Source organism: Podarcis bocagei (assembly GCF_964188305.1).
Source record: "Podarcis bocagei genome assembly, chromosome: 9".
In the NCBI taxonomy this organism is placed as follows: domain Eukaryota; kingdom Metazoa; phylum Chordata; class Lepidosauria; order Squamata; family Lacertidae; genus Podarcis; species Podarcis bocagei.
This window is the reverse complement of record NC_138134.1, coordinates 31,635,418-31,655,427: the sequence shown is the minus strand read 5'-3', so window position 1 is coordinate 31,655,427 and position 20,010 is coordinate 31,635,418. Positions and strand designations below refer to the sequence as shown.

General features: G+C 41.9%; 1 long non-coding RNA gene across 1 annotated transcript; it reads right to left on the bottom strand.

Annotated features, from left to right (window-relative positions):
• LOC308595209 lies at positions 1–18,200 on the bottom strand. Its single transcript, XR_014011918.1, has 3 exons — positions 17,937–18,200; positions 4,833–4,912; positions 1–157 (listed from the first exon to the last, which is right to left on the bottom strand). It is a non-coding gene; the product is annotated as an uncharacterized lncRNA (long non-coding RNA).
• Between the last annotated feature and the right edge of the window lie 1,810 nt (positions 18,201–20,010).

Sequence of the window (20,010 nt, the reverse complement as noted above, 5' to 3'; positions counted from 1 at the left end):
CCCCTTCTCCCTTCCCAGCTGTTTCTGCTGTTCCTAACGGCATGATCTGGGAAAGACTCCTAGGGCTGGAGGGAGGGGCAAGGCAGGTTAAAAAAGCCATTGCCTGATGGCCAGCACAAAGTCTCCCCTCAAACATCTCTTATGAAGACTTCTACGGCTGGACGAAATATGGAAGAAATAAAAAATGCAGGTTGGTCCATTAGATTAATTTGGGAGGGGGGTGGGACAACAGTAGTGTAATATTAAGATCACCTAAAAAAATTACAAAGTAGTGAAGAAACTTTTGAGTTCACCAGAGTTTTCTTGAAGCTAAATATGAAGCAATATGAAGGGGGTATGGTCAGGATGAGAAGATTTTATTGCACGCGGTGAGAAATCCCTGTTACAATTTATAATGGCATAAAAATTGAGCGGAGATGTTATACAGACATAGGAATCTTTTGTCTAAGGCGACAGTGTCCTAGAACTTGAGAAAGAAAACCTACAACCTAATAATGAACTTTGCCTGTGGGAGAAAAAGTAAGCAATACCCAGTTGGCCACGTATTAATGCTTTGCCTTGTACACTACCTAATAATAATCTTCAACTTTGCATATGTTAGAACTACCCTCTTTTTTTTTGCTCTCTGGCTTAGAAAGGATCAGTGTGTTCTGACAACTGTTAGAAAAACATCCTAATAAGCCATGGTGTTACATTTTTGAAAGAAGTGCAACAATGGCTCATTTCTCCCCATTAGTCTTTGTAGCAACTGGAGACCATCTTTGCACTTACTACAGACCTACCTGACCCCTACTCTAATGCTATTGTAAACTGCAAATTGGCTCTTTTATGAGGCCAAGCAATCTCCCCATCACCACTACCACCTGCCTGTTTGTGCTTAATATCCACTGTGCTTAAGGAAACGCCATGTTTGTGGTGCTCAGCTCCTTCCTTTAGGCATCTGGTGGTTGGCCACTGTGCAAACAGGATACTAGACCAGGTGGGCTATTTGCCTGACCGAGCATGGTTGTCCTTATGTTAACATCCTGCCTGAAGAGCAGTGAAACCTTGCTCACTACCCTGACATTTTACTTGCTCCAAATAAAGGAGTTAAGTTTAAAAAACAAAACAAATGCATGGACATATACTGCTATTCAGCTTTAGGTGGCACTATTGCCTTATATTAAATGAGGCAAGTTGGCGGTGGTTGACTTATTTGGACTGTAAACTTCACCTGGCACATTCCCTTTCATCATGATTACAATGCATACATTTCAAAGGCTAAAGTGAAATGGTGTAAATCTGTGAGTATAGTTAAAAGCGTTTTATAGTCACACGGGCACCGAGTTTGTTCACAGATGTGTTTGTTTTATGCTCACCTCTTTCCAGTGAGTTTATGGCCTGTACTTGAACGAGCATTTATTTTCTTTACATGTGTATTCTAATTTGCACAGTTCTGGATGCTCACATATATCAGATCCATGTGATAGAATCCTGCACTAAAAAAAGACGTTATAATGAAATGGCGTAGAACTTGGTTTGGATTTATGGCTGTCAGATTCTTTCCTTTTGAAAAGCAGCTGGATCCACTAGCTCATTTCCCTGCTAGCCGCACTCTGTAGTCCATAAACTGGCTTAGATTTTGCCCCCAATTGTACAGTCACTTGGAGTTAATGATAATTTTGCATGGGGCAATACAGCAGTCAACAGAAACTGCACCTGCCCCCTCCCACCACTAATGCCTGTCTATCTACCAGATCCCATGAAGGGACGCGGGTGGCGCTGTGGGTTAAACCACAGAGCCTAGGACTTGCCGATCAGAAGGTTGGTGGTTCGAATCCCCACAACAGGGTGAGCTCCCGTTGCTCAGTCCCTGCTCCTTCTGACCTAGCAATTCGAAAGCACATCAAAGTGCAAGTAGATAAATAGGTACCGCTCCGGCAGGAAGGTAAACGGCGTTTCCGTGCGCTGCTGTGGTTCACCAGAAGCGGCTTAGTCATGCTGGCCACATGACCCAGAAGCTGTTCGCTGGCTCCCTTGGCCAATAAAGCGAGATGAGCGCCGCAACCCCAGAGTCGGCGACGACTGGACCTAATGGTCAGGGGTCCCCTTTACCCTTTACCAGATCCCACACCCATGGTCACACAGCTATCCTGGTTCAGGGAGAGGCTGCACACCAGACAGGGAAATGAAACATAGGTCTTTCTAGATCAGCATAGTCTGCACCACACAACACCTGGTTCTCTTCAGGTTTTGGGCTGCTCTTATGTTGAGTCAGGCCATTGGACCATTTAGGTTTGTTTGTCTGCAATGGCAGCAGTCCTCCAGAGTTTCAGACTGGAAAGTGGGTTCTGGGACATTTTGCCTGCTACATCCCTCATGGCAAATGAGGACTACGGAGGTTTCGTATTGTCTCCCACTATCTCTTTCTTATATATTTCAACTTGAAAAATCAGCTGGTGAATAAGTGTCCCACTAGGGCAGGGGAGGATGTTGTGAGCAGATAAAGGTGAATTTGGACCCTGGCACAGATGATCAGTTCCTGCTCTGAGCAGAAACCGTCCATACATTTATCTCAATGATAAAAGCATAGGAATCAACATTTCAAAGTCTGGGGACAAATTAATAAGGGCTGTGCTAATTCATTTTCAACACTTTTGCATTTTTGTTGCATAGTGCTGTTTAAGTCAGTTGTTAAATTATATTAAAACAAATTATTTGTATAACTCTCACTTCTTTATCCGTGGGCACTGCTGTTTCCATCTCCCATCATTGGGAGGAAAGATCACATGGATCAACTACAGACAGAATGCTACAGAGTAGCATTCCACATAACTGGGGACAGAGTTTTTTTAAAGGGGTAGAATTCCATCTTAATTTCTGATATAGGTGAACGGAGAATCCTCAAATACTTCAAATCAACTAAAAGTGTGAAGAAAATTAAGTATTGCATTAAAAATTTGTTTGCTTAGTTTCCATAGCAGATTCCACTAGGTGTCAGCCCACGCCTCTTCAAAAGCTGTGTTACGTAGGTGCCCATTTTTATATTTGATTCCAGAAAACTTCATTTTAAGACCAAAGTGTAAAAATGCATCTACTTAAAAGTCCTACTGTGTTCAGTGGGATGTACTACTTAGTAAGAATCCAGTCTATCTTTTAATGTTTATAATCTCTAATGCCTCGGAGGAGACATAAACAGTGGCGTAGCGTGGGTTGTCAGCACCCGGGGCAAGGCAAGCGCCCCCTAACCCGTGGAGCCAGGTAGGGGCAGAGAGCTGCAAGTGCGAGCGCGCCCCCCAGATGTTGCGGCCGGCCCCCCTGCACCCCCCACGCTACGCCACTGGACATAAAAGCACTCAGACTGATAGCCACATATATGTATTTAGTGGGAAACATGCTACACTTCACTGTGCCCTTCCAGCCATCTAATTAATAGCACTTTCATCCTCTGTAAATAGCCACCTTTGGTACTCGCATGCTTTAGGAAGCATCAGCAACTACATGCATGTCAGAGTTCTGACTGGGATCAGAGAAGAAGTTCAGGATATGCAATAGGAATAACCCTGAAGACTTAGGGATCATTCAAATTTTATTGGATTTTACTGGCAGTTGCACAGTTATTAACTCATTTTTATTGATGGCTTTTTGGGGGTACATTTCTAGCTTTGAGGATGATTTGATTAAAATGATACCTGTATTGCTAAATACATCGTTTAGATTTATAGTTCTCATCTCTCGGCAAGACAGGCCAATGGTTTGATTTAGTGAAGGTAGCTTAGTATTTTAGGGAGGAGCCATAAGCTCAATGGCAGAGCTCATCTTCTACATTATAATTCCTGAAAATTTTATCATCCCAATTTACACAGGCTGCAAAGGATCCCTGCTCAACCTCTAGGGAGCTACAGCTATTCAGAGTGGAGAGGACTGCACTAGATGGCTCAGTCGTCTTCCTTTGCATAAGCCATCTCCATGTGTTTCTATAAACTAAAGTGAAAACCAACACCTAACCTATTTTAATTTTTAAAAAAGTGCACTGCAGTGTGAGATAATTGCAATCCATTACTCAGAATATACAACCAACATCTTTTTAAGCCTTGATCTTTCCATCAGTGTGTTTCATTCATGTGAGCAAGGGAAACGGGGCAGGATAGGAAGCTGAGGAAAAACCAGAGAAAACAATAGCAGTGAGTCATATTTCAAGCTTATTTTGTAGATTCCCATTATAGCAGACCTTCTAATGTAAAGCAAAATCTGGCAGAATATTGAAGGGAAGCCAGCATTATTTTTAATTAGGTCTGTATCGCCCAGAACAAATTCTTCCTTTAGAAATGGGCAAACCAGAGTTCCTGCCTTTATGCTGTACACTTGAGTTATTATAGTGATAAAACTTATTTCCCTGTACATTGGAGTCATTGAATGGCTCCTTTTTTCCTGAAGAGTTGTGATGTACTTCTTGCAGCCTTGCCATATAGTTTCCTAGGATCCTCTGTTCTCTCCAACTTCAGCGGAAGCTTAGATTTGTCAAGAGGCTCTTAGTCCCACACAGTACAGTTTTCTGATGTACCCCACCCTCTGAGGACTAGTTTTTTCCAGGACCTAACCATTATAATGCAGGGGTCTTCAACTGAGAGCCACTACATCCACACCATGCATTTAAGATTTCCCGATAGTATCCTGGGAACTGTAGCTTGTTACAGTAAGTGCATTGAGAGTTGTTAGGGGACCCTTAATAAACCACAGTTTTCAGAATTCTTTGGGGGAAGCCTTGACTTGCAAAGTGGTATGAATGTTTTAAATGTATGGTGTGGTTTCTGATGCTGGATATCTACCAAGGTTTCTACTACAGTACAAACCACTGTTGGAAATCACAGCCAATGATGCTTGAGGAATTCAGTCTTTGCACATTTCTCTTTTGAATTGACTTGATCTGCACCTCCCAGATGAATGAAAGGATAGAACATGCATATCTTGAAAGTGAGCAGGTTTTAAACTATGTATTTTAATGCAAATTTATATGATTTTTAAAAAAATCACATTTAATATGAAAGCCCAATGGATCAGCCCAATGGATCGTGGGTGAATGTATGCAAAAATGGCAGACTGTAAACACATCCCTATTACTTCCATAGGGAAGAACATTAATGAGTTTAATGTACCCTCCGAACTGTAGAATCACCAGGTCAAATCTGAATCAGTTAGGCACCCTGTCCCAAATTTTATAAAACTGCTTGTCCAGCGCTCAGATTGGCTTTGGTTTTAGATTTTCTGTATTTATTCCTGATAAAGCAACAGTACGCCATAACTACGGCATGTTACACTGTCAGATTGTATTCCCTAGCTGGTTTGTATATAACCAGACAAACACAGATTCTTGTTTGCTAAAAAGTTTTCTTCAGAATATAAAATAATTCTGAAGTTGCGTCTTTATTTTTACCATTAGAATGAAAATGATGAGGAAACTAATTTGGCTCTGTACTGAAAAAGGAAAACGTATGTTCTGAAGAATTCACGTCTAATAAAAGTAATCTTATTTCGCTATGCCTTCTCCCTTCATGTGGCTGTTGTTAAGATGGCTTTACAAAAGGCTTTTATCCTCCCTCAGTTTAAATTGCTGTGGATAAAGGAGGGTCCCTGTTGCTCAGTTATGTCCACTATCGATCAACCTGGTTTCTTCAGCAATGGAGACACTCCCCTCTTGCGCAAACATTTGTGTGCTGCTTTGAAGCTCTCCCAATAGTTGCCAAAAGGGAGTGCTTCTCAGAGTTGTGAATTTTAGCAAAATACTTCCTCTATTATATATGGCAAGTGCATTGCTTTTTTGTGGAAAATGCAATAGATTGCAATATTAGATGTATAAATATTTCAGTGAAATGCTACTCAGAATCTTTTTGGACTTCTATGGCCTTTGCAGCGATACATTTGATTGATTGCTTAAATTTAAAACTGTGTAAAGTTCATTTTGGAATATACAGCATATTTGTGCACAGAAACAATTTGGTGATATACAGTATAGTCATGGCTAATATCAAAACATGATGATGTATCATTATAAACAACTTTCCCCCCATTTTTTGTCTTTTATTGGAATGTAACATGAAAATGTGCACTACTGGCTATTCCTAGCTATAGCAGATGCCCTATTAACCACCATAATCTACATATATTGTTCTTTTTTTAAAAAATCTAGTAATGATACACAAATGCTATGGATTAATGGAACTATGTGAAGTTGGTTCAATGATTCCCTAAGGGTAATATCTCCATAAATGATGCTTTAGCCTGATAGAGTAATGGCTGCTTGTTCTCTCAAACCACAGTTGGATTCCTGAAATATTTGTTCAGTTTAGGGATCCTAGTAACTTTGAGTTATGAGTTCCTGGGTCTCCAAAGGTTTAGTTTTCATCATCATAATTCATGTGATGGTTTTCACACGGAAAAGAATTAAGCATAAATTCTTATATGCTTATGAGTGTTTGCTTGCATATGCACATATCATAAATCTTTTCATGTCATCACTTACAAGGTGGAGGACTTTGGCAGCACTTAGACCACAGAAAGCCTCCATTCAAAATGGTTCCTTGTCCTTTCCAATATTTGCACAGCATTGTGTAACTAACCAGTCGTTTCCCACATTTGTCATACTCAAGGACTTTGCTTCTTCTACATATACCTACACTGAGAATGCTCCAAAGGTACTGCATAAAGAACCAAGCCTTTAAAAAAGCCCAACCATGCTCCTCTGTACTGCCAAGCGAGACCTGCCTGCTTGCCCCCCTTTTCCCAGGGACAATACATTGTTATGACAGGGGGTGTGTGGCTTGAGTATCAATGGTTACAAGGGAGCAGGTTGTATGGAAGCCACTTCAGGTCACGGCCAACATCCCTGGCTTTTTAGGCCAAAGGAAAGTGTGGGCATAGGAAGGCTAAATTGTAGGTGAGCATGATGTATGAGATGATAGAACATGCATGCTGCTTACATGACACAGAAGGATTTTACATTTTCATGCTTTACAGTGCATGAGTGAATTGCAAGTGGCTCAACTCTTAAACTGAAGGTTCCTTGATATATGTGTGTGAGTGTATGTTTATAATGGGTGAAATCTGGATACCAGCATCTGGTTTTAACTGGTCTAGTAATCTCATTGGTATTAGTGTATATGATTTAGTAACATAAATCCCCCCCACCAATGCCTGAGATGCTGATAACTGCCAACATGCAATAAATATGATAATGTTCAGAAGTCTTTAGGGACATAAATGTCAAAGATATTTGGAGGCGGGAAGACTATGTGAGACTTTGTGTCCATGTGGCTTCCCCCCTCCTCTTTTTTGAATAAGTCTTCTGACTATAAATGGAACAAAAATGTTTAGTCTCTTAATCTAGAGATTTGTCTCCTTGTGAAAATGTCAGCAATGCCAGAACATCTGATAATACTTACTTAAAATCTGATTTAGAATTATAGTTATTAATACATTTAAGTAAACGTTGGAAAATATTCAGAGTTCTGAGGGGCTTTTTATATAGGGTATAAGATCATCTGTGTAAAATAAGTATATATAGATCTGTCTCACTACATATTCATACTGTGGTGTCAAAGCTGAAGCCAGTAACTGAAAGAACTCGGAATAATAATAATAAAAAGGCAAAATTCTATTAACTGATAATGCAATACACTGTAATGGGTGATTTCTGAAACTATATTATTTAGTTGATGGAAGCATGTGGAAAACCTCTTAGAAATTTGTACAAAAAGTGTCTAATTATCAGATTATGTACTGTTCAAAGCAGTCTGTGAACTCATGCAGACTTGAGGGTTCTTAAGACTGAGGTCACTTAGTTCCTCAGTACTTGCCAGCAGAGACCACTTCATCTCTTCATGTATACTCCTAAAACAAATGTTCTGTTATTCATCTGTAATCTTTAACCTGGTCAGTCTCTAGACAATGTGACCTAAGGACTGGCTTCCCTGCTCTTTTAGTAGAATGTGTTGATTTGTATTTTCATGTTCCTAATTTAAGTAGTTGAACTAGGCATTAAGATCAGCTTTGTCACTTTGGGGCATCTTGATCACCCACATGGTGTGCCACGACTAAACTAGCCCATCTACTTTACATGTTCCTCTTTCCAAAGTGTAGGAAACTGGACTTGCATGAAATACCACAAGTACCGAACGCACTCATAGGAACTTACCTATGTCCAGAGATTTCCTCAAGATTCTGCTTTGGAGGATGATAGATGCTTGTGATTGTGCCTTTTCACCATGAGCACTGAGATAATGCAATTTCCTCTCAGAGAAGGGAGGGTTTCATTTTTGGCATTTTGACATTGCAGGTAGTTCTTTTTTTGGAGGGTCTTTGAGAACCTCTAGTAATGTCTCTCTGCTTCTCTTTTGCTTTCCCCACCAGATTATTTAACTAATTATCCTCATGGTTATTGTGGAGTGTTGTTCTTTTTATGTGTACTATGGAGCTTTATAATCATTTCCAAGCTGCCTCATAGAGTCAAACGATATAGATCATTTCAGAGCAAAAGGTGGGATGCGTATTTTGTGCTATACAAAGAAACAAATATATACATATTTGCATGCTGTAGAAACCTGAGTTTGATTTACATATTAAATATAAATATTAAGTGGACCCATATTCTGTGATTTGCTGTTGTTGCAACACCACAAGTAGTAACTTGCACTGCTGCAAGTAACTGAATGCCTTGGGAATGTGTCCCACAAAAAATGGATCCCTTCCTTTATGAAAGCTAATTGCTGGGACATGTTTGTGCAGGACTGCTGTACCATAGAACGGAAGGGAAAGTAACCCCTTCCTGCACAGTGTGAGGGAGGCATAAAAGCAGATGAACTTATGTTTGGTGCTAGTACCAGAGCAGGGTTCCTAAAATAAGATAGGTAGTCAAATTAATAATTTAAGGCTGCAACCCTATACCTGCTTTCCTGCGGTGTTACAGCATGAATGTTTGGAGCCACTCCTGTGCTTGGTATCAGCAGCCTCTTACACTTGGGGAAAGCTCCGTTTTTCTTCCCTGGTGCCCCAGCCTGCTTGGTCCCTCCCCAGGATCACCAGCCAGCAAGTCTTTGAGCTCCTTGCACCCCTCATCCTGATCTGACCAGCCCCTCCAGGTCATCTCCTCAGGGCTCATGACAGAGAGCTTCACAACCTTTGCAATCCTACACCTAGTTAGGCTCGGGCATAAGAAGGACACCTCCTCTAGAGTAAATTTAAATTGGTTTATTAAGGGAATTTTTATATACCTAAGGGGAAATGGAAACCTATATTGGGCATCTAAGTGCTAGGTGGCAATTTCCACAGACTTAAGAGCCACAGCTACTATCTTAAGCGGGTGGCGTTGTCAGTTAAACCACAGAGCCTAGGGCTTGCTGATCAGAAGGTCGGTGGTTCGAATCCCCGCAATGGGGCGAGCTTCCGTTGCTCGGTCCCTGCTCCTGCCAACCTAGCAGTTCGAAAGCATGTCAAAGTGCAAGTAGATAAATAGGTACCACTCTGGCGGGAAGGTAAACGGTGTTTCCGTGCGCTGCTTTGGTTCGCCAGAAGCGGCTTAGTCATGCTGGCTACATGACCCAGAAGCTGTACGCCGGCTCCCTCGGCCAGTAAAGCGAGATGAGTGCCGCAACCCCAGAGTCGGCCATGACTGGACCTAATGGTCAGGTCCCTTTACCTTTAAGAGCCACAGCTTGAGATAGAAGCTTAATTTTCTACCCCCACCAATTTACTTCCACTCCTCCTCTCTTCAACCAATTCCCAACTATCTCTCTCTCTTTGATGATTGACCCCCAACTGAATGTTGCCCCTCCAACTGACTGGAGCCTCCAACTAATCAGACTGAAATCTGTCAGATCCAAGCTACTAAATCTTAAAACAACCCAGCTCTGCCACAAGTGGTCACTAAGCAACCACAGGCTTGTAACATCCGGCCAATATAAGGCCTCCTGACACTCAGGGAGGCTACAGAATATATCTTCCTTCACAGCAATGAACCTAAGCAGACACCCATACAACTTTCTCCACAACCTGAATTAACTTTTTGCCTATAATGATGTTATTAATGGCAAAGAATCTCTGTCAACACTCTTCTTGTAGGGAAGCCAAGGCATCTCTCTCCCCTGACTAGAAATTGAGATTCCACTCTGGAGCATGCTCAGTTGGACACTTTGGAGAGAAATTTCCAGGCTATTAAACAGCCTCTCAGAGAAAATGGTCACTGAAGAGAGTCAAAGGTCCATGCTTATGTCAGAGATTTAGAAAACCGGACTCCATCCATTTACAGGTATGTTTTAGGGTTAGTGTCCTACCTTAGGAAACCTGTCAGGAACTGTTTTTGTTTTAAGGAGAAGTTACAGTTTCTACCTTCATAGGCTTCAGGCCTGTTTCTGTCAGCAAGTGCCTTTGGATGATTGATTATTTAATTTCTAAAACACTTAGTATGTTTACAATATCTCAAAGCAACGTACAAAAAAAACAGCCAACAACAAACAACTTAAAATATAGCAAAAAACAAGCAAACAGTTACATATAAAAAAATTACAAAAATAGTTACATATAATAATGTTACAATAATACAAAGTTACACACACACACACACACACACACACACACACACACACCCCTCAATTCAACTTCCTTCTGACACACCCTCCCATCTCAGTCTCTTGATTCTCATTCAGGGTCCAACAAACTCTCAGCTCATCCCCGAAAGTCTCACAACAAGAAGAGTTCCTGGAAACAGCAGACATCACCCTAGTCTCTCATTCTAGACTTGCTTTTTATGAGCAGGCCCAAGGTGGAGGGTACTTCCTTAGGCTGCCCACAGCTGTGTCTCATTCAGCTACACTCTCCACATCCAGTTCCATGCAAAGCAGGCTTGTTGAGTTTCTCAGGCACCCAAAAGATGGGAAGGGGCTTCCCTTACACTCACAGCTCTTTCTTTCTTTTTAAAGAAATAATTTGTATTAAAGATTTTCCTTGTTTACAAATGCACATGCATTCAGTTTGCGTTTTTTTACAAATCAGTTACATTTGTCATGAGACATTGGTGTTATCTGCAACATAGGGTGGATGGAGTGGAAAAGTTTGTGTTCTTTTACTTAGCGTATTTTTTGCGTCAATGTCCCTTGGGTGAGTTCTCTATTCGCTTGTTATGTTTTCTTGGTGGTGAGAGAGGCTGGGGTAGCCTAGGGTGTGGTTGGCTGCAGTGGGATTTGTTTGTGCGTGCGTGAGGGGAGGGAGTGGTTGGGTTAAGTTTGCCACATTGAATCATTTGCTGTTGGTGGGTTTGTGTTGTTGGGCTGTGATGGAAGGCGTCATCTTCTATTTGTCCCCATGTCACGTTTCAGTCTATTGGTTAGCTTTTCTAGTAAGGCTGTTTCCAATACTACTTGATACCAGTGTTCCATGTTTATCCCTGACAGGTCCCTCCAGTGTCTGGCTATGATGTTTCTGGCTGCTGAGAGTAGGTGGGTTATGAGCTCTTTATAGTGTGAGTGGGCATTGTGATCAGCAGGGCCACTTCTGGGGTGACTTCTAGTACCTGTTTAGTTATTTTGCTTATTTCTTGTATGACTACTGACCAGACAGCTGGGTTTTGGGGCATTCCCTTTTCTCTGGCTTTAGATAAGTTCTGCTAACAGTTCTATTTGCTGCTGCTTCCAGTGCTTATGGCAGGGTTGTTAATTGTTTCTTGATGTTGTTTCTGTTATCTTTAAAATATGTTATAAAGGTGTTCTAAATGATATTAGTGGCAAAGTCGGATATAATTATTTTGTAAAAAATCAAAATGGGGTGGTATCAAGGATTTCTACATGATGCAAGCTTTGAGCATACTTACTAAAACATATGTTTGACTTTTTACACTTTCACTGATTGTAAAGATGGAACATTAGCATCTGCTTTGTTTCTGAGATGACCTTAGTCTTTTAGTGCCGAGGTGTGGGAACCTGTTTAAATATCACCAGGAAACATTTAGAAGACTATTGTGTGCACAAAGTTTTCCTGACACAGCATGGGGCTTTCAGATGAGAGCTCCACAAACAAGAAGTAACTATCGGTCAGTTTGGGTTTTGTTGATAAAAGAAAATGTGCATGTCCCACAGCCAATATTTAGAAGACAAAGACAGCATAAAGGGATAGGATGTTCTGTTCATAGGATAATTTTGGATCCTTTTAACAGTTCTTACAATGTTTTTATTCTTTTGGGTTGGGGAAAGTTTTTGTTGTTGTAATTTTGATTGTTAATGCTACAAATAGTTTTCGCAATGCCAGAACCTTTGGCCCAACATGGGGCTCAAACTCATGACCCAGAAATTAAGAGTCTCATGCTCTACCAACTGAACTATTGATGGGTACTTTTCAAATTTGGAAGGTGCATTTTCTTCTGCTAGGCCTATTACTCTGCAGATAATTATTTCTGTATCCAAAAACATCCAGTTCATTCTAACAAAAACTGATGCATGCTTGGTCTCCTCTTAGATTGAAAGAAAGATATTTGACATTGTGGAAGTTGGTTTAAAGGAAAATTTGTGACTGTATTCAGCATCGGAGGAAGTAGCTCAGACACCTGGGGTGACGCGCCCAGCGGTGGGGCGAGCTGCCCATAACGGCAGGGCACACCACGGGGCCTCTGGAGTCTGCCTGCCTCCTCCCACTTAGCTGCCCTACAGCTGGGGGAGAGGCAGCAGGTGGACCGTTTGGGCAGTACGGAGCCTGTCTGCGCCCAAGCCACCATGTCTCTCCCAGGAGAGATGCATGGCTCGGGTGCGCTGCAGGCCCCGTGGTGATTGCCGCCCGGCATTTTGTCACCCCCCTCAGTGGTGACATCTGGGGCAGTTTGCACCCACCGCACCCCCTTCCTCCACCCCTGACTATATTCCACAGGGGAAATGGGTTTGTTCTATTTTTTAATTATAAGAATTGTTATTTTTTCAAAACAAAATCACTTGAAAATATGTATTTTGATCATTTATATTGAAATATTGTGCAGTATAACACACACACACACACACACACACACACACACACACACACACATGAACATGGATACAAAGGGTTGAGGCACTTACAAGTTTTTTCATTCCCCCAAATTGTGGATATTGTAGGTGATGGCACCTGCCTTAACACCATGTAAATAGTATGTTTTGCAGTCTTATGTAGGCTTCTATACCCATGCTTTTCTTTACTTGCTTCTACTGTAGGTTGGGCTCAACCACAGCACTGAAGCTGGAGTCTTTAGTATGTCAAAATTTAATGAGATATATGTGTTTACATTCTAAACCCATAATTATAACTGCCAGCCACTTGCATAGCCTTTCTTAAGCTGCAGAGTGCATTCTTGTACATATTTTAACCAAGAGTAAAACAAGCAATTTATCCCAAGCATTGTCAGAGTGTTAGACAATTCTAACTAATTTTAAATGAAGCCAATTTTTGCAAAGGTGAGTCATTTACATTTTTACTAAGAAATGGTGGACTTCTCAAAAGAGTTGTGTGTGCCATCTTATGATGAAAGACGCTTTCCTGTTGGTCTCCAGCCTTGTATCCCTTTCTTCTCTACTCTCCCTAAATTGTAGATAGTTAGAACTATTTATTTATTACATACCCTCCAACATTTCTCAGATGGAAATAGGGACATCCCATTCCATAATGATAATTTTACTATTTATACCCCACACATCTTACTTGGTTGCCCCAGCCATTCTGGGCAGCTTCTAACATATATAAAAACATTATAAAACATTAAACATTTTAGAAGAACTTCCCTATACAGGGTTGCCTTCAGACAGCTGGGGGGGGGGCAGATAACTCCATACCCTCCAACATTTCTCCAATGAAAATAGGGACATTCTAAGGAAAAGTGGGACATTCCAGGATCAAATCAGAAAGCAGGACAGCTTCTCTAAATCAGGGATGTCCCTGGAAAATAGGAACAGTTGGAGGGTCTATTAGTCCATTCTCTCTCAATGAAAGCTTACAGGAAAAGCAGTAAGCTTTAGTTTTCCTCCAGCACTGGAAGAGAAATCAGGGTGGAAGACCAGGGAAGTATGAGTGCATGGAAGTTCTAGGCAAACAAATATAGGAGACTGAAATGTGTTTAATGTTGACATGGAGTAGAAGTTAAAGCAAGTGCCTTAACTTACAATTTCCATGCTTTTTGGTGCATGAGTAGATTTGTAATTGCCTTAAGTGTTCTCTTAAACCAGACGATTTTTTAAAAAACCCTAGAATAGGATTATAATGACTGGCAGCTATTAATATTCATAATGTTGTTCCAAAGTATTTTTTTAGTGTAAATTCAAAAGCACAATTCTTCTTGCTTTATTATGCAGTGTTGAACCAACACTAGGATATTCTTTGCACACACTTGTAAAGTTGATTATTAATATTGATCTCTTGCTTTTAAAAATGTCTGCAATTAATCTGCTCATAACGCGTACAGACAAGCTAAAGCTGGCTTATTTAAAGAGCAGTAGAGTAGCCTTCAGATTAGCATATATATTTTTTGTTTTGTTTCCTAGGGACCAAGTGCTAAGTCTATTAGACATTTCCTGCTATTCTTTTGAATTGTAAATACTATTCTTGTGCCTTGAAAAGGCTAGTGTGGAGAGAAATCCATGAAATGTCCCAGCTTCTATGGACAAAGATTTGAAAAGCAAGAAATGATTTTTAAAAATTCAGATAAATTAAGTTCAGTACATTTAAATGTGCAGTTCCGAGCTCTGGGGGTTATGTATTTGGGATTCCCCAAGCCTTGCTTTTGACCTTTTGCCACCGTTGTTTTAAATAAAAAAGAATGTACTGATAATTTCATAAATATAAGTATGTTCATACTTGGAGAATTGTATTTGTACCAGTTCATACTCTGGAATAACAATGATAAGCATTTGGCCTTGTGGGTATGTTCTGCTTTAAAATGTTCCTCCAGTAGGCAAGTGCAGATGTTTTCATTCTAAGGTTCAACTGTTTGTTTAGTTCATGGGAAAAAGTATGTTCTTAAAATGCAGAGAGACTGAAACACAGTGTACACTGTGAGACTTCTGATGTTTACGGCAGGAAGCAGCTGATTGAAAAAGACAAGAAATCACACAACCTAATGAATGTTAGCTTTGCGTAAGGTACTGAAAATGAAAGAAGACCACCCATGCAGAAGACAAGTGTGGTTAACTTTTCCTTCTGTTTCTACACTAATTTGAATGGCAGTATCTCTCCAGAACTCAGTCACTGCTGTTTATACCTATATTTAAATGTTTTCAATGCCTGGCGCACTTTTTGTGACCTTAGTTTTTAGGATGCTTCCAGTTGGAGCTTAATATTGCGAATGGGTCATTTGGATATTAGATGTTGGGAACAGTAAAAAAAATAAAATAAAAATACTTACCAGATTTTCCTCAGAAAGGGTAAATCTGAATTAAATGGTGGTGGTGGGGATTTGGGCTTGCATTTTGATACCAACTATGTCATGTGAAAAATGTGAATGTATATGGAGCATAGATCGAGCAAGAAATCCTGCCTAGGTATTTATTGAGGGTGGGGAACAATGATGACCTGGTCTGATTCATTTCTACTGAGGCTAGGGATTACTTTTTTAGATTACAGTGGTACCTCTGATTGTGAACAGGATCCGTTCCGGAGCCCCGTTCGCAACCTGAAAGGAACGCAACCCATGTCTGTGCACGCACAGGTTGCGATTCGCTGCTTCTGCGCATGTGCATGATGTCATTTTGCGTGTCTGCGTGAGTGGCAAAACCCGGAAGTAACCCTTTCCGGTACTTCCAGGTCGCCGTGGGACACAACCTGAAAAGACGTAACCTGAACCGAATGTAACAAGAGGTATGACTGTAGTATGTTCTTACTATAGTGGACCACTGAGGCTATTCTTATCATCTCCATATCAGCAAGGGCTGCAACAATTTTCAGATATGGGTGAGCTAATGATGCTTTGAAAACTTTTCATTTGGCTTATAGCGTGTTGTTTTGAAGAGAGGGAGTCCTCCCTTTGAATTTGAAGGCAACTCTCTAAACTGAGAGAGGAGGGGAGGATATTGCTCTTTCATAGAGGAAAAGGTGATCAAATGGGGGACAGCTGCCAGTGGGCGTGGGGACGCCAGGCAGGGTTGCTGTTTTTATTTCCTGCAATTTTTGGCGCTCTGCAGAAATGCAGGAATCGTTAAAGGGCTGGGGCTCTGGCCAGCGATCTAGGTGAGACAAGCACAGGAGCCCTGAGAGAACAAAACATTGGCAACACAAATAGACAGAAGCTTCTACTGGGGTTTCTCCCCTTTTCCACCCTTCCACCCACCTATTTCCCCTCAGCCACCCTGTCCATTTGTGACATCACAGGAAGTTTGTAGCCAGCGCCAACTGCTAGGAATGCATCTGTACAGCCTCCCATCCTGGTACTGGAAAGGGGAATGTCATGAACATTACTTAGATCAGTGTTTCCCAACCTTTTTTGGGCAAAGGCACACTTGTTTGATGAAAAAAATCTCGAGGCACACCACCATTACAGCCCCGTGATGTCAGCGCGCAGCGTCACGCCGGGAGGGACGCACGAAAGTGTAAGTTTCAATTTTTTCCCCTCCCCCTTGCCGGGGAACCTCCAAGCTTTGGGGGTGGGGGGGGGAGGAGGCAGCAAAGCGAGGCAGGAAGGAGAGTGCGGCTTGGCTGGGTGAGCTTTGGCAGGGAATGAGAGCCGCGAGGCGGGCGCTGTGGACGGAGGCGCTGCCCGCCGAGCTCGCAGGCAGCCAGGCAGGCAGACGGCGAGAGCCCCGCGCTGGGCGGCCTCTCCTTGCCGCCACCGCCCCGCCTCTCGCCGCCCGCCTCCCTCCAGGCAACATCTCGCGGCACACCAGGCAACATCTCGCGGCACACTAGTGTGCCGCGGAACAGTGGTTGGGAAACACTGACTTAGATGTATTTAGAAATACATTGATTTAGAAGTAGAAGATGGCTTGCTTAAGCTCTGCTGTCGTCTTCACTGCTGCTTTTGGGGAAAGCCTTATTGGCTTCTGACATCCATGAAAAGCAAACACAGATACAGTGAGGGGAATGACCATCATTCAACAGTATCATCCAGCCACCTCCATTGACCAGCCTGACAACCTCCGCTGGCTTCCACCGATGAATATCCAGTGGTTCATTCACCCAGAGCCTGAAGGGCAGCTTACACTGCTATCTGAACATGCAATTCCCAGGCATACCGTGTCTGGTGGGTGACCTATGTCTATTCTCCATTCATACTTATCCCAGCATCAATCCACAAATCATCATCATCATCATCATTTTTTAATTTGTATACCGTGTTTCTATCTTACAATACTAAAGGCTGTTTACAAGCTAAAGAAACAAAAAATGTACTTCTTATAACAATCTAATGCAATACAAAAATGTGATAATAATTTTTTTAAATAGGCAACCTACATCAAAAAAGTAACATTCAACAATAATTAGAGTAGTATTGAATAATAACATATAAAAGTTAAACAGAAATTCACTCAACAGTTACAATAAATAATTTCTAAACTATAATCAATAAAACAATGGCAAGCCACAGTACATAAAATACAAATTGAGAAGCAGAGACTAGAGGGTGGGGCAAGGCAGGTGGAAGGAGGCCTTGCCTGACGAAGTCTCTCCCCTCACAGTTCTTCCTCTAGGACCTGCTCCCTTATGAGGACTCCGAGGTTGGAGGGTGGGGCAAGGCAGGTGGAAAGAGGCCACACAGCTTTTGTCAACAGCCTTCTGAAAGTGAATTTCAATCAGCTTACATGCACAAACTTCAGCCTCCTTCAGACCTGCAGCATCCCGGGCTTCCACATGCTAATAACAGCTTCCGCCCACCAATACCTGCTAGCTTCTGCCAGGTCCACCACTAGCTTCCAACCATGGATATCTGCCGCTTTCAAACCATGGTCCTACTCAGCAGGTACACTTGCCTTCTCGTTGCTCCACATCATCTCATTGACAGATGATGGCCTCCTTCCATTTTCCACTTCGCCTCCATGTGGAAGGAGACCACCAAGTACTGAATAACACAGCTGTTGTCCACTGTGTCCTCTTCAAGCTTTTGCCTTGGCTTTCCCCTTGGGCTGCTTTTGTATATCCACTGAGCTGCCATGTGCTTATGTGACATCACAGGACTTCCACAGCCAATAACAGCAGCTGGAGAGGCATCATCATCATCACTTCCTCAGGCCTCATAATGGTGGGTGGAACTCAGCAGCCATTTCCCCTTTGCTTGTTTATTATGTACAGCTCACGCCTTATCTGTAATGACACCAGAGAAAGGGGTTATTTTTCATCCTGATGGCTGCATTCCCTTGGGTCAGATTTTCCAACTCCTAAGGGCCAAGGTCTCTTCACATCCCCTCAAAAATATTGATTAGTTGATTAGTTGCATCAGGTGTGCTTGAGACAACACCTGTTTTGTGCTGTTGTGAGGGATTCTATTCAGGGGGTTGAACAATATGCCGGAGAAGCCAGTATAAACTGCAATTTCTGCTGATTTTGGGGGAACCACTTGAAGCATCTGCTGTGTTGAGCTATTTCAGTTGCTTTTGTTTGATTTGCTCATTGCCAACAGATAAAAGTCTGTAAATTTTGATAATAAACCTGATTTGCAATGGGGGAAAAATGGGGGACAGCTCTTCTATTTGAGCCCCATTTCCTTGGTTACTAGAGGAGCCAGTATGTTGAAGTGGATGAAATATTGGGAAGGCCTTGGTTCAAATCCCTACTTGGGAAATCACTGTTTCCCAGGCTAATTTACCAGGTGACTTTCATGAGAATAAAATGGGACAGCAACAAATATATAATCCTGAACTCCTTAAAGGAAGGATAGGATGAAAATGCAGAAATTTTTCATTGCTGTTTTTAAAATAGGATTTTGCAAATCTGAATCATGTAACCAGGCTGCTTATAGTGTTTGTGAGTTTGAGTTTGTATGACAAGCGACACCTGCTGACATTCTCTTTTTGTGCAACTATTACGTTATTGACCATTTTGGCCAAGAACCTTGAAGGCTCCAGTTTTTATATTCTGGTCAGGCAAGCATTAAACCATTAAACAAGTCTTACTCTTTTCAGGCCTTATGCCTGCAATTCACCACAGTCAAGGCAGATTCTGTGCGAAGGGTATGAAATGTAGCCTTAGGAGTTTTTAATTTGTTTCAGAGTCCTACAGTATTAATGTTCAGTGGACAAATTTAAGCTGTCTCTCTAGTGCCTTGCTCTCTTACTACTAAATGAGCAAATAAAGAAATTTATTAGAAACTAGTTCTGAAATGTATAATCCCATAAAAGGTAAAGGTACCCCTGACCATTAGGTCCAGTCGCGGATGACTCTGGGGTTGCAGCTCTCTTCTCGTTCTATAGGCCTAGGGTGCCAGCGTTTGTCCGCAGACAGCTTCCGGGTCATGTGGCCAGCATGACTAAGCTGCTTCTGGCGAACCAGAGCAGCGCACGGAAATGCCATTTTACCTTCCCGCCGGAGCGGTACCTATTTATCTACTTGCACTTGACGTGCTTTCAAACTGCTAGGTGGTCAGGAGCTGGGACCAAGCAACGGGAGCTCACCCCATTGTGTGGATTCAAACCGCCAACCTTCTGATCAGCAAGCCCTAGGCTCTGTGGTTTAGACCACAGCACCACCTGTGTCCCTGTATAATCCCATACAGTACAGTAAATCCCCAAAAGGCATAGCCCACCATCTTTTCAGCACTATATGACAGTACTTGAGGTTCAGACATATAAAGACTGAAGACAGTCAAGTCAACAGCATCCTGTATTCATAGACCCCCCTCCCACCCTGAATGTCTGTGGACACACACGGGCCAGTTTCTATCAGTTTTCATTCCCCTCCATCCTCTTCATTTTTCAACACTCTTACAAACAAGTACTAGAAATATGGCCAAGCACATGGAGGTTTACTAATCAGCAAGTAGGTGGCAATAGTGCAAAGACATTTTACAATGTGCAACGTGTATTTCCAATGGAATTTTTTTTCTCTTCT